General features: G+C 41.9%; 1 protein-coding gene across 10 annotated transcripts in view; it reads left to right on the forward strand.

The window, feature by feature from the left end:
- The window catches only part of LOC139556251 (forkhead box protein P1-B-like), a 247,220-nt gene that overhangs the window by 90,272 nt on the left and 141,789 nt on the right, over positions 1-15,159 (forward strand). For all 10 annotated transcript variants that reach the window (XR_011671095.1, XM_071370018.1, XM_071370029.1 and 7 more), the window contains one exon: positions 5,488-5,554. The gene's annotated coding sequence lies outside the window, so the exon portion shown is untranslated. The remainder of the gene's footprint in view (positions 1-5,487; positions 5,555-15,159) is intronic.

The following is a 15,159-nucleotide window of genomic DNA, read 5'->3' on the forward strand; positions in this document are numbered from 1 at the left end:
AAAGAAATGAAGGAAAAAATACTGTTCAGTCAGTCCTTTAGTGAATCACATATAAACAGCTGCATTTGTTTGAAAATGAGTCATGCCTTAGATTTTCCTGTGTTTCAGAGCACGGACAGTGACTTGGGAAATCTTCGACACACACCCTAAAAACAAACACTAATGTCCTGAATATAGATATCACTGACTGCCTATCCTGTTGGACTCCCTCTTATTATTATTATTATTAATACATTCTTTATATTGATCCACAAGACCACCACCCATTTCAGGCAGGAATGTTCAAACAAGACCACCACCCATTTCCAGGAGGAATGTTCAAACAAGCAAGACCAGCACCCATTTCCAGGAGGAATGTTCAAACAAGCAAGACCATCACCCATTTCCAGGAGGAATGTTCAAACAAGCAAGACCACCACTAATTTCCGGGAGAAATGTTCAAACAAGACCACCACCCATTTCCAGGAGGAATGTTCAAACAAGCAAGACCAGCACCCATTTCCAGGAGGAATGTTCAAACAAGACCACCACCCATTTCCGGGAGGAATGTTCAAACAAGACCACCACCCATTTACAGGAGGAATGTTCAAACAAGACCACCACCCATTTACCAGAGGAATGTTCAAACAAGACTACCACCCATTTACAGGAGGAATGTTCAAACAAGACCACCACCCATTTACAGGAGGAATTTTCAAACACGCTATTTTTGGTTTCCACATACAACAACGAGTTAGCCTATAGGGACAAGGTCAGAGACCTGGTCGGGTGGTGCCAGAATAACAACCTATCCCTCAACATAATCAAGATAAAGGAGATGATTGTGGACTACAGGAAAAGGAGGAAGGAGCACGCTCCCATTTTCATCGACGGGGCTGTAGTGGAGCAGATTGAGAGCTTCAAGTTCCTTGGTGTCCACATCAACGACAAACTAGAATGGTTCAAACACACCAAGACAGTTGTGAAGAGGGCATGACAAAACCTATTATACCTCAGGAGACTGAAAAGATGTGGCATGGGTCCTCAGATCCTCAAAAGGTTCTACAGCTGCAACATCAAGAGCATCCTGACTGGTTGCATCACTGCCTAGTACGACAATTGCTCGGCCTCCGACCGCAAAACACTACAGAGGGTAGTGCGTATGGCCCAGTACATCACTAGGGCTAAGCTGCCTGCCATCCAGGACCTCTACACCAGGCGGTGTCAGAGGAAGGCCCTAGAAATTGTCAAAGACCCCAGCCACCCCAGTCATAGACTGTTCTCTCTACTACCGCATGGCAAGCGGTACCAGAGTGCCATGTCTAGGACAAAAGGCTTCTCAACAGCTTTTAACCCCAAGCCATAAGACTCCTGAATTACTATTTGCATTGTGTTCCACCCCCCCCCCCCCCCCTCCCCCGCCAACCCCTCTTTTTTGCTGCTGCTACTCTCTGTTTATCATCTATCCATAGTACTTTAACTATACTTACATATACAATTAGCCCGACTAACCAGTGCCCCCACACATTGACTCTGTACCGGTACCACCTGTATATAGCCTCTCTACTGATATTTTCATTGTCATTTTACTTTTTTTTATTTTATTTTTTTAACTTATCTATCGTTTACCTAATACCTATTTTTTTACTTAAAAATTGCACTGTTGGTTAGGGCTTGTAAGTAAACATTTCACTGTGAGGTCTACACCTGTTGTATTCGGCGCACGTGACAAATACACTTTGATTTGATTTGCTGTCTAGTTCATGGTATGATAAATAAGTGATCGAAACATGCTGATAGGCTTAAAGACAGTGAGTGAGGAAACTGTTCTATTGACAGACAGCCATCGAGTTGGGCATTAATTCATATGGTAATGACGTGTGAAAGTTCATTAACGACCTACCACAGAAGTAGCCACAGATATCGTTTTAAGCATGCTCAGAGTAATTAATGGAATAACTTTACTTTGTGGTAAATATTCATGAACTCTTCTTTTCTGTCAGAATGGTGTGAAGAGAGTGGAGAGTCTAGTCTGTCCATTAGAAGGGCTGAAGAGCCATCCGGAGTGGATGTTGGGCCTTCTTTTGGGATTGTGTGCGTTTCAGTGAAGGGATATTCATTCCTTTTTTGAACATGCGATCCTACAACCTCTAAAATAGTCCCAACCAAGAATAAAAAAACACAATACTGATGAATGTTTTGCATTTGTCATGAAATACAGTGCATTTATTTTTATACCAAAGATGCAACAATAATACATTGTATTTATTATTATACCAAAGAGGCAACAATAATATAGTGTATTTATTATTACATCACAGAGACAACAATAATACAGTATATTTATTATTACATCACAGAGACAACAATTATGTTCATGTAGATGATGATGATGATAATTCTGATTTGTTGGTACAGCACAACATACAATGTAGGAACATATGCTTTTGAATCAACTCAGTCTTTCTGTGTCTGTATCTCTCTGTGTCTTTCCAGCAGATATGATAGGGCTAATACTGTAACTCCCTTGATGAACACTTTTGTTGTTCAACTGTTTTACCTCCTCACACAAAATACCTAGCTATCTTTTCAACACTTTGGCAGCAAGCATTGTAAGATGCTCCTCGACTCTCTTTTGTCTCAGGAAGTTGTTGCGTTTTGATTCATGTTCTCACTGAGCGTGCACATAAAACACCTGGGTGGGTAATCATCTCAACCAGGAGTTATTCTGTTCCCTCAAATCTCAATGTGGGAGTGTGTGATGGGCTCTACAAACCCGACTGGGCAGAGCAGCATGCTGTTGTTTATCCACACCGTGAGCTCACTGCACCCCCACCGCTCCAAACACTACTATTACTGCCACGTGCAGTTTTAAATTGACACAATTATCTATTTAGGTATTACAAGATGTGCATTGTATTGCACAGAGGGATAAAAAAGCACCATCACAGCTGCTATCATAGTTTTGTTGTTTCTTTTTTCCCTCCAATACACATTTTCCGTCATTAAAGTGATGGAACATTTATCTAAATGGATGTTATGCATTGGGTAAACTCATTTAGTTCCCTGGGCCTTTTCAGGTGATAGGGATTAATGATGTTTAATAGTTTGAAACTGAGAATATCTGTCATTAGTCACCACTCGCTTATGATTTACCATGTCATTGATGATATGTTAATTGAAGTCTAATGAATCAGAATAATACGAGAGTGGTGTGGGAACAGTCCATTTTGTATGATTTTCGACCCTCGTCGAGTTCAAAGTGAGTTTAATGTTGACTAGTATTTTCAACAAGGGCATTTACCAGATAATGAATGCTGTAACTGGGCAAGGTTCAGGCTCATGTGTTTTATCTAGGCACAGTCTGCTTTAGATAAACACTTTGGAGCTCCACAAATGCCTGGCCACAGCTTTGACTGCCAAATGTAAACTGTACAAAAGAACAGTGTGAGAGAGTTGGTATTTTTTCATATTTGGATATGCTTTAATGCTTTTATTCAAATGCTTCTGAGATATTGCCCCATAGTCACTTTTCCGTTTACCATAAAAGATTTGATGTATTTTTTTGGGGGGGTTGAGTGCTCAGTTTACAGTGCACACAGTGCATGCTGAACAGCTAGTGTGCTCCTGAGTCTAGAAAGACAGGTTTGCTCTTCCACCAGGTGGAGTCATCTTTTACATTTTTCTGATAGCGGCATCTGGCGCAAGGAATTAAAAAAATAAACTTTCATTTTCATTTAACAACTTCATTGTTAAGTCTTATCGTCCTCAACGGCTACAGTATAGTGAACGATTGTGCTGATCAACCAGATGGAAATGAGGAGATGCGGTAGACAATAAGGCTAGGGTAGCTATCTACATGCACTAGTATACAGTGCACTCGGTAAGTATTCAGACCACTTGACTTTTCCACATTTTGTTATGTTACAGCCTTATTCTAAAATTGATTTAATTGTTTTTTTCTCCCTCATCAATCTACACACAATACCCCATATTGACAAAGCAAAAACTGGCTTTTAGTAATTTAGCAAATGTATTAAAAATAAAAACCGGAAATATCACATAAGTATTCAGACCCTTTACTCAGTACTTTGTTGAATCACCTTTGGCAGCGATTATAGACTCGAGTCTTCTTGGGTATGACGCTATAAGCTTGGCACACCTGTATTTGGGGCGTTTCTCCCATTCTTCTCTGCAGATCTTCTCAAGCTCTGTCAGGTTGAATGGGGAGTGTTGCTGCACAGCTTTATTCAGGTCTCTCCAGAGATGTTCGATCAGGTCCGGGCTCAGGCTGGGCCACTCAAGGACATTCAGAGACTTGTCCCGAAGCCACTCCTGCGTTGTCTTGGCTGTGTGCTTTGGGTCGTTGTCCTGTTGGAAGGTGAACCTTTGCCCCAGTCTGAGGTCCTGAGCACTCTGGAGGTTTTCATCACGGATCTCTCTGTACTTTGCTCCATTCATCTTTCCCTCGATCTTGACTCGTCTCTCAGTCCCTGCCGCTGAAAATCTTCCCCACAGCATGATGCTGCCACCACCGTGCTTCACCGTAGGGATGGTGCCAGGTTTCCTCCAAACGCGAGGCTGTCATGTGCCTTTTACTGAGGAGTGTCTTCCGTCTACCCATTCTACCATAATGGACTGATTTGTGGAGTGCTGCAGAGATGATTGTCCTTCTGGAAGATCCTCCCATCTCCAAATAGGAACTCTGGAGCTTTGTCAGAGTGACCATCGAGTTCTTGGTCACCTCCCTGACCAAGGCCCTTCTCCCCCGATTGCTCAGTTTGGCTGGGCGGCAAGCTCTAGGAAGAGTCTTGGTGGTTCCAAACTTCTTCCATTTAAGAATGATGGAGGCCACTGTGTTCTTGGGGACCTTCAATGCTGCAGAAATGTGTTGGTACCCTTCCCCAGATCTGTGCCTCGACACAATCTTGTCTCGGAGCTCTACGGACAATTCCTTAGACCTCATAGCTTGGTTTTTGCTCTGACATGCACTGTCAGCTGTGGGACCTTATATAGACAGGTGTGCCTTTCTAAATCATGTCGAATCAATTGAATTTACCACAGGTGGACAATGAATTAGTGTATTTTAGAATAAGACTGTAACGTAATACAATTTAGAAAAAGTCAAGGGGTCTGAAGTCTTTCCAAAGGCACTGTATGTCAGTGCTTGATAATCAGTCAAAAGAAAGATTGCTGACACCATTTAAAGGAAAGACAAAAAAAAACATCAGGAAAGAAATACAAAAATCGACTACTTCTTAATAATTACCTAGGAAGAAGTGTGTTACCCATTCCTGGAAAAAGTGTGTTACCCATACCCATTATTTGTGTAATTGTGATCAATCCTGTTGAGCGGGCTCATACTGCAAGCAGTATTATTAATAAACATAGATTTTGTCTGTTTGTCTTTCAGCGATTCTGTTTTGGTGATTGCTGATGGCAAAAGCTGTAGTTAGTTGCAGTGATTATTCAATAACAACCTCTAATTCCCATGTCCTCTGTCTGCAGGGCAAGGAGGCTGAAGTCACTACGCTGGAACTGAAGATTGCTTTAAACGAGCAAGTCATTGTAGAAGGTAAACACACGATTATTCATTAGACTTCAATCTCAGTGTGAGGGTGAATGTTGTATCGGATTGGCTTAATAAATAACCTGATGCAGTCTGGTTGCCTTGGTTGTATGTTTGTTGAAACAAAAACCTTGCTCTGAAGGTTCACTATCAAACACCTGAAAATGTACACGCAGACTGTAAGTGTTGAAATATCTAATGATCATGCTACTGTGTGATGAATCTATGTATGATTTATTGTAGTTGATGTTATACAGCACAGTTTGTTCTATAGCAGAAGAGGTCTGTAGTGTGTAGTGGACTTCTGCCTGTAGAGAGATCATATGTTAGTGTGCAAGTACAGGTAGGTACATGTAGTAGTTAAGGTTTATGGACTCCCCGAGGGGCATTTTACCTAGAAGGGTTATTGGAATGGATTTTCTCTTCTCCCCCTCATTTCCCCTCAACACTGTGCCTCTGTCATGATATAGGGTCAAAGTTCCTCTTAAGAAACAGTAGATTAATACATGGTTACATATCTACTGGTTATTTAGCTGTTGGAATCTCCATCTCTTGGTGGATCAGTGTGGTTCTTTTTGTGTGTTTGTGTATGTATGTGTGTGTGTGTGTGCTCCTCACACCCCTCTCCGTATCTAAATGTGCTGGGGCCCCAGGAAGTAAGCAGGCAGGCTTGAGTGATCCAGTGGGGAGAGGTGGGAGTGTTAACACGTCAGGAGCTCTAGGCTTCAGAGGAGCAGTGTGTCTGTGTTCTGTCTCTCACAGCCCTGTAGACAGTGATGGGCTTTAACATCCCAGCCCCTCAGCTCACAGCTAACGGCAGGGGCACAAACCCCTGCAGGTTTACTCCCATAGACTCTTAGGGAGATGCCAAACTACCTCGATAATATTATGTTGTCACTAACCACTATAGGCCAACACTACATAGAATTTAGTGGTCTTAATTGTCCTTCAGGGTGTGAGTGACGAAGTTAAAACTTCTTTGTGATACGGGGCAGCATTTTCACTTTTGGATGAATAGCGTGCCCAGAGTGAACTGCCTCCTACTCTGTCCCAGATGCTAATATATGCATATTATTATTACTATTGGATAGAAAATACCCTGAAGCTTCTAAAACTGTTTGAATGATGTCTGTGAGTATAACAGAACTCATATGGCAGGCAAACACCTGAGAAAAAATCCAAACAGGAAGTGAGAATTCTGAGGCTGTTCGATTTTCAACTCATCGCCTATTCAAATCCCAGTAAGATATGGATCTGTTTGCACTTCCTACGCCTTCCACTAGATGTCAACAGTCTGTAGAACGTTGAATGAAGCCTCTACTGTGATGTGGGGCCGGATGAGACGGGAATGAGTCAATGGTCTGGCAGAGTGCCAGTTCTTGGTCATGCGCATTCCAAATGATATCGCCTTGCGTTCCATTATTTCTGTAGACACAAAGGAATTCTCCGGTTGGAACTTTATTTAATATTTATGATAACAACATCCTGAAGATTGATTCTCTACTTAGTTTGACAAGTTTATTCAACCTGTAATATAACTTTTTGAAGTTTTCGTCCGACGTTCGCCTGGATCTGCGCCAGCGTTTGGACATGTGTACTAAACATTCTAGCAAAAGTAGCTACTTGGACATAAGTAATGGACATTATCGAAACAAAACAATGATTTATTGTGGAACTAGGATTCCTGGAAGTGCATTCTGATGAAGATCATCAAAGGTAAGGGAATATTTATGATGTAATTTCGTATTTCTGTTGACTCCAACATGGCGGAGAAATGTTGTTATATCTGAGCGCCATCTCAGATTATTGCATGGTGTGCTTTTTCCGTAAAGTTTTTTTGAAATCTGACACAGCGGTTGCATTAAGAACAAGTGTAGCTTTAATTCTATGTAAAACATGTATCTTTCATCAAAGTTTATGATGAGTATCTCTGTTATTTGACGTGGCTCTCTGCAATTTCTCCGGATATTTTGGAGGCATTTCTGAACATGGCGCCAATGTAAACCGAGATTTGTGGATATAAATATGCACATTATCGAACAAAACATACATGTATTGTGTAACATGATGTCCTATGAGTGTCATCTGATGAAGTGATGGCTGTGTTTTTCTGTGGCTATGTACTGACCTAACATAATCGTTTGGTGTGCTTTTGCCGAAAAGCCTATTTGAAATCAGACATGTTGGCTGGATTCACAACACGTGTAGCTTTAATTTGGTATCTTTCATGTGTGATTTAATGAAAGTTTGATTTTTATAGTATTTTATTTGAATTTGGCGCGCTGCATTTTCTCTGGCTTTTGGCCAAGTGAGACAGTAGCGTCCCGCCTAAACTCAGAGTTTTGGATATAAATATGAACTTTACCAAACAAAACATACATGTATTGTGTAACATGAAGTCCGATGAGTGTCATTCTGATGAAGATCATCAAAGGTTAGTGATTAATTTTAACTCTATTTCTGCTTTTTGTGACTCCTATCTTTGGCTGGGAAAATGGCTGTGTTTTTCTGTGGCTATGTACTGACCTAACATAATCGTTTGGTGTGTTTTCGCCGTAAATCCTTTTTGAAATCAGACATGTTGGCTGGATGCACAACATGTGTAGCTTTAATTTGGTGTCTTTCATGTGTGATTTCATGAAAGATAGATTTTTATAGTAATATATTTGAATTTGGCGCGCTGCATTTTTTCTGGCTTTTGGCCAAGTGGGACGTTAGCGTCCCACATATCCCAGAGAAGTTAAGAAAATTAGCTAGAAGGCTTTTTGTATTTGTGGAAATTGAGAGATAACAGAATAGGTTCATCAATGGTTGGAAATGTTCCTGTGTTAAGTTCAGAGGGGATTCATATGTCATAAGTCTTTAATTTGTGTGGGTTGAAGTATTTGAGAAAGATTGTGCGCTTCTCACTATCAGAGCAGGAAGTGTGTTGTGTTTCTCCTGCCTGTTCTATCATCCCAGCGTGCTAAACAGCCATATACTCGTCTCTGTTTGAATTCAGCCAATCACTTCTCCATTTGGAAAAAAAAGGCAACTGTGGGCCGAAGGGTAAAAAATGTAACTGAGTGCATTCTCTGTGTAGTCCTCTGAAGCAGGTCCTCTCCAGGCCCACAGCACAGCTGTTTTCTCCAGATGTAAGATCAGGACTGAAATCTTTCAAATTATTGTGTAATTAATGTTAATGTGCCAAAATCAGCCTAATTATTTACACAACTTTCCAATGCGATTTTTATTGCTTTGCTAATGCAGAAATCCCTGTGGCAGTTTATAGGATTACCATGCTTCAGTCTTTAAAGGCATTTTGAAGTGCAATGGAGTTGAAAACTGAAGAAACGCTCTTGTTATTTTGAGAAACGGTATGCATTGTGTGATTGTACAGTTGTGTATGTGTTTGTTAGTGCTCATGTATGTATGTTTGCACATGCTGATATTTTCTTTATTTGTTAAGGGATTATGAATTAAAGCAGCCTGACAAAGGGTTGGATTTCAGTAAGGATGGCTCTTGGCCAGATAGTTCAATTATCATCGTGCTGAATGATGCTACAGCTGTAGGATATTAATTTGATCACTCTTTTGTTGCTGAAAATTTTCAGGAAATGCAGATGAGCTTCGTGATTTACATAAATTCACTGAAAACCCACACTAACACACAGTTATACATTTTTAACAGTATTGCACTTTTCATGTAGCCTACTTTTGGCCAGCTAGTAGCCTAACCACCGAACAAGCAACATTATGGATTAAACATTAAAATCCTGTTGCTGCAGGTTTATTTTACTGTGACAATATAGGTCAGATTAAGATCCTACATCTGTAGGTTCAAATCATGCACCATATAGGTCTTAGTTTCTCTTCCAATTTACTCATATGTTGGTGATGCTTAAGTTAACAGACGAAGGCCTATTCCAGGAAGAAGTTCTCCCTCAGAACATCAGTGTGTGTTTCTATTTAGATTAATTTTAAATGCACTTGTCTCCGTTTGAACTTCATTTGAATTTCATATTCAAACAGAATGAAGAACATATCATGCCAACGGTTGCTTGCTCGTATTACTCGCTACGCTGCTGTTATTTTGAGTGCCTTTGAAGATCACAGTCAAGTTACTTTGCTAATCTACAGCTTTTTATAGGAGTATTAAGGATAAAAAGTGAATTCATGAGTCCGGCTGTCACGTATACTCCCTCTCCGGCCTCTAGGTCATCAGGCTGCTGATTATCCCGCACACCTGTCACCATCGTCAAGCGCACCAGCGCCTCATGACACTCACCTGGACTCTTCCCTATATCTTCCCTATATCTTCCCTATATCTGTCACTCCCTTTGGTTCTTTCCTCAGATGTTATTGACTCTGTTTCATGTCAGTGCATTGTTTGTGTTTCGTGGTTATTGTTTTGTTTTGTTTATTTATTAAAACACTCACTCCCTGTACTTGCTTCCCGACTCTCAGCGCACTCGTTACAGAATAACACCTCACCTAAGGGACGCATCAGGGAGTGTTTTTTAAAAATATATATATTTTTGTGTCAGTGTAAATGACGTCGGGTTCGGGAGCCACTACAGGCTCTCATGCCTCAGCCAGATCGCCAGGCTCCCCTGCCAAATCGCCAGGCTCGTCAGGCTCTCATGCCTCAGCCGGATCACCAGTCTCCCCTGCCTCCGCCGGCTTGTCGGGCTTTCATGCCTGCGCCGGCTTGTCAGGCTTTCATGCCTCCGCCGGATCGCCAGGCTCCCCTGCTTCCACCGGCTGGTCAGGCTCTCATGCCTCCGCCGGATCGCCAGGCTCCCCTGCTTCCACCGGTTGGTCAGGCTCTTATGCCTCGGCCGGATCGCCAGGCTCCCCTGCCTCAGTCGGTCTGTCAGGTTCCGGCGCCCCAGCCGGCTCGACAGGTTCCGGCGCCCCAGCCAGCTCGACAGATTTCCGGGGTGACCGGTCCTCTCCTGATCCCCGGGTTCGTCCCCTTTGTTGGCGTCATGCGGCCGGATCCGCGCGTTGGGGAGTGGGTACTGTCACGTACTCCCTCTCTGGCCTCTAGGTCATCAGGCTGCTGATTATCCCGCACACCTGTCACCATCGTCAAGCGCACCAGCGCCTCATGACAACTTCCTGAACTCCATCACCTCCTTGATTATCTTCCCTATATCTGGTTCTTTCCTCAGGTGTTATTGACTCTGTTTCATGTTTGTGTTTCGTGGTTATTGTTTTGTTTATTTACTAAAACACTCACTCCCTGTACTTGCTTCCCGACTCTCAGCACACTCGTTACACCGGCCAAAGAAAGGTGGCATATAGATTTATGTTGGGAAGAAGAAAGCTCACATAATAGTTCTCTTGACTGCATTTATTGCTTACATTAAAAAGTAATTTCTTTATATCAGCATCAAGCTGAAAATTGCCATACGGGTATTAGGGTTGGTAAGCTTCTAATTCTGTGGCATTTACAGCTGGCTGTGTTTCCATGCATTTATAACACTTTGATTCTTGAAGAGTTTCTTTAATCGCTTTTGCCGAGCTCTGAACATAATAAACAACCTGCTGTTGCTAAAGTGCCACATGGGGGAGATTGCTAACAAGAAAGTTAAACGTTTATGCCACTAGCAGTTTTGTCACAGTGTTGTTCATGTTCTCTAACTACTGTAATCTACTCTCAGTGCTTGGCTGCAGTAGTTAAAAACAGTGACAGGCAAAATAGCTGCGAGGTGGCTTCTCTAGTCTAGCTGTAGGAAAATTAAATGTTATCATGATGGGTACAAAGACATTTCAATGGAGACCAACATAAAAAGCAAGACTGGGTTTTATTTGTTCCAGTTTATCTAGATCACAGGATATGTCAGCACCTACTAAACACTGTCTTCTCTCTATCCCCAGTCACAGCACAGCAGCTCCTATCAGAATGGGCTTTGGGAGATACTGTATCTAGGCTCTTTATTGTCTGGCTAAACAGGTTGCATAGGTAATGTATGCTTTATTCAGAATGAAGTATTTCATAGAGAATAGAGCAACATCCTTTTCTCTTGTCATTTCCTGCGCTTTCATGTGAATTATCTTGTAAAGTAGAAAGATTTGTACTGATAGTGTTATCACCCATGTGTTATCTTGAAGCTACTTAAAATACCTTTTGGGGGGAAAGTGTGTTTGGCAAGTTTCAATCTATTTTTCTATCAGCATCACACAGACATATTTTTTATTTTTCATGGTTTGGAACATATTGATGGATGTATAAATTCAGCACTGTCTGGGAGAGTGAAGGCCTTTGATGTCAAGCTGCTACCAGGTGCAGACGTGTAACATGACAGAGTCTTTGTGTGAGATTGACTGAGGCGACAGCAGTAAGCAAATTCCACCCGCAGATGAGTTGTCTTACAGAGACATGAAAAGAAAATCACAAAAGTGAAAGAATGTGTCAAATCTCCTGAAGGCTTTGACTTTGGCCTGCTCTTCCCGCTTCAAAATGTGAAATTGAATTAATCAGCAAAATTACTACCTATAACTTTTTTTTTTGGAGAGGGTCAAGGCCAGCAACTACCATATCGATATGACTATATTAGTCTTTTTTTTTTTTTTATATTAGAGAACCAGTGCACCCTCATATATAGACAAAGCCATTGAGAGGTCTGATTATAAGTGCAAGAAAAAAAGCCCTAGCTGCTGCTTGTTCCCAGTTACAAAATATCTAATTCATCTTTTCTCAGGTGTTCTATGCATACTATGGACAATTTTTGGGAGCTAAAGTGCATTCGGAAAGTATTCAGACCCCTTGACTTTTTTCAAATTTTGTTACATTACGGCCTTATTCTAAAATATATTAAATCGTTTTTTCCCCCATCATTAATCTACACACAATACCCCATAATGACAATGCAAAAACGTTTTTTTTTAGAAATTGTAGCTAAAAAAATGAAGAACTGAAATAACACATTTACATAAGTATTCAGACCCGTTACTTAGTACTTTGTTGAAGCACCTTTGGCAGCTATTACAACCTCGAGTCTTCTTGGGTATGACGCTAATAGTTTGGCACACCTGTATTTGGGGAGTTTCTCCCATTCTTCTCTCCAGATCCTCTCAAACTCTGTCAGATTGGATGGGGAGCGTCGCTGCACAGCTATTTTCAGGTCTCTACAGAGAAGTTAGATTGGGTTCAAGTCCGGGCTCTGGCTGGGCCACTCAAGGACATTCAGAGACTTGTCCCGAAGCCACTCCTGCATTGTCTTGGCTGTGTGCTTAGGGTCGTTGTTCTGTTGGAAGGTGAACCTCCGCCCCAGTCTGAGGTCCTGAGCGCTTTGGAGCAGGTTTTCATCAAGGATCTCTCTGTACATTTCTCCGTTCATACATTTCTGCCGCTGAAGAACATCCCCACAGCATGATACTGCCACCACCATGCTTCACCTGTAGGGATTGTGCCAGGTTTCCTCCAGATGTGACACTTGGCATTCAGGCCAAAGAGTTCAATCTTGGTTTCATCAGACCAGAGAATATTGTTTCTCATGGTCAAAGAGTCCTTTAGGTGCCTTTTGGAAAACTCTAAGCGACCTGTCATGTGCCTTTTACTGATGAGTGGCTTCCATCTGGCCGCTCTACCATAAAGGACTGATTGGTGGAGTGTTGCAGAGATGGTTGTCCTTCTGGAAGTTCCTCCCATCTCCACAGAGGAACTCTGGAGCTTTGTCAGAGTGACCTGAGCTCAATTTCGAGTCTCTTAGCAAAGGGTCTGAATCATTATGTTAACATGGTATTTCTGGAATTTATTTTTAGTACATTTGCAAAAACGTTTAAAAACCCTATTTCGTTTGTCATTATGGGGTACTGTGTGTAGATTGATAAAGAAAACGTGAATTTATCCATTTTAGAATAAGGCTGTAACGTAACAAAATGTGGAAAAAGAGCATATGGAAGAAGTTATGTTTTTGTTGCACTGAATGTATGGCGTTGCAGTTAGATGTTACATTTTGGTTGCTTGTGCTCGCTGAACTGTTAGACTAGGGTTGTCTAGACCCTTTCAACAGCCGCAATGTCTTAGTAAGCCTGAGACGTCTGGGGTGCAAGACTTGGGTTGGCTGGGCTTGGGTGTTGGCTACAACCAAACACTTGAGTAACTTGGCCCTTGTTGAGGTAGCAGTGGGCTACCATGAATGGATTGAGAAGACATGGGCTTCAGTATGGGTATTGTTTTCCAGATTGTGGCCATGCCTTCTCTTTAACCCCGAGAAGATAGAGCAATAACCAGAGCCGTGACACAGAGTAAAAGGAGAGGAGAACAAGTGACCACTGAAACCGAAAGTAGAATGAGTGTTACATTACATTCAGATAGCACTACATGCTGTTTTGATTAGTGAGAAATGGAACCCTCCAACCTAGACATATTAAATAATATTCCTTTTTGATTTCATTTGACTGGAAGTTTGCCAAACTGCTCTAATTCACGTCATACATCTTTGCCAATTAGGTTTTCCTCTTGTTCCCCTTGTTGGATCGTCAAATAAATTAGAATGTTAAAATATTTAAAATGTTGAATTAAAATTAGACAGTTAAAAGACGCACATGAAGCGGAACACTTTTTTGAGAGGGTGGAAAGCTTTTTAATTCAAGATGGGAGTTTATTTAATGCAATCCAACAAGAAAGGTAGAGACATTTTTAAACATATATTTATTTATTGGGATATTTACCGGTTTCAGTCTTGGCTCCTACGTTGTTTTCATAAATAAAGTCTCCCTGGTCTAGCAGAAAAAGTACAGAACCATACAGAGCCCTGAAAACAGGAATGACAAACACCATTAGCTAAAACATTTCCATCTCTTTGCAACTATGTTATTGTTTACTTTACTATACACGTCCTAATATGGTTACCTCCCTGTTAAAGCAGCCCAGCACAGACCCGAGGGGCCCTCGCAGGGAGACGCTTTTAACTGCCACTTAGACAATAAGAAACAAATGTCACAGCTCTGCAAAAATGCCCAGCTTTCACAGCCTTGCAATACTCGACCTTCCATGGTGCTTGGCTCAGGCTACTCTGTGATATTTATCCACTTTCTCCTGTTACCCATCGCTGTGCCCTCTCACTATCCCCCCGCCAGCCTGTCTCCCCTACACTCTCTTGTGCTTGCTCTCTATTTCTCTCTCTCTTTATGTCTCTGTCTATCTTTCTATCCATCTCTTTCCCTGTCTCTGTGTTAGCTGTTTGGAGCTTGACTGATCTGTCTCTGTTTGCCTTGTTTAGTTATTTATCAGGGGGGATAAGAGTGATGTGTTTAGTGTCTTTTGTCTCTGCTGCTGAGCAGAGCAGATACCAATACAGCAGTAGGTCCTTCCCCAACCTCTTCCCTAGCCCCTGCCCCAACCCCTTCCCCAGCCCCTGCCCCAGCCCCTGCCCCAACTCCTGCCCCTGCCCCAACCCCAGCCCCTGCCCCAAATCCTACCCCAGCCCTTGCCCCACTCCCTGCCCCAACCCCAGCCTTCTTATTCTCCACTGAGATCACCTCACTCCGCATATGGTTTGAGTCCTGAGGTACAACAACATATCTTTATTCTTGTTTAGAGTGTTGTTTCTTGTCTTAGGACTGTGTTGAATGTGTTTAAGTGTCAATGGTTCTGTCAAAATAGGCTTTGACTGATA

Source organism: Salvelinus alpinus, chromosome 2, assembly GCF_045679555.1.
Source record: "Salvelinus alpinus chromosome 2, SLU_Salpinus.1, whole genome shotgun sequence".
NCBI classification, from domain to species: Eukaryota; Metazoa; Chordata; class Actinopteri; order Salmoniformes; family Salmonidae; genus Salvelinus; species Salvelinus alpinus.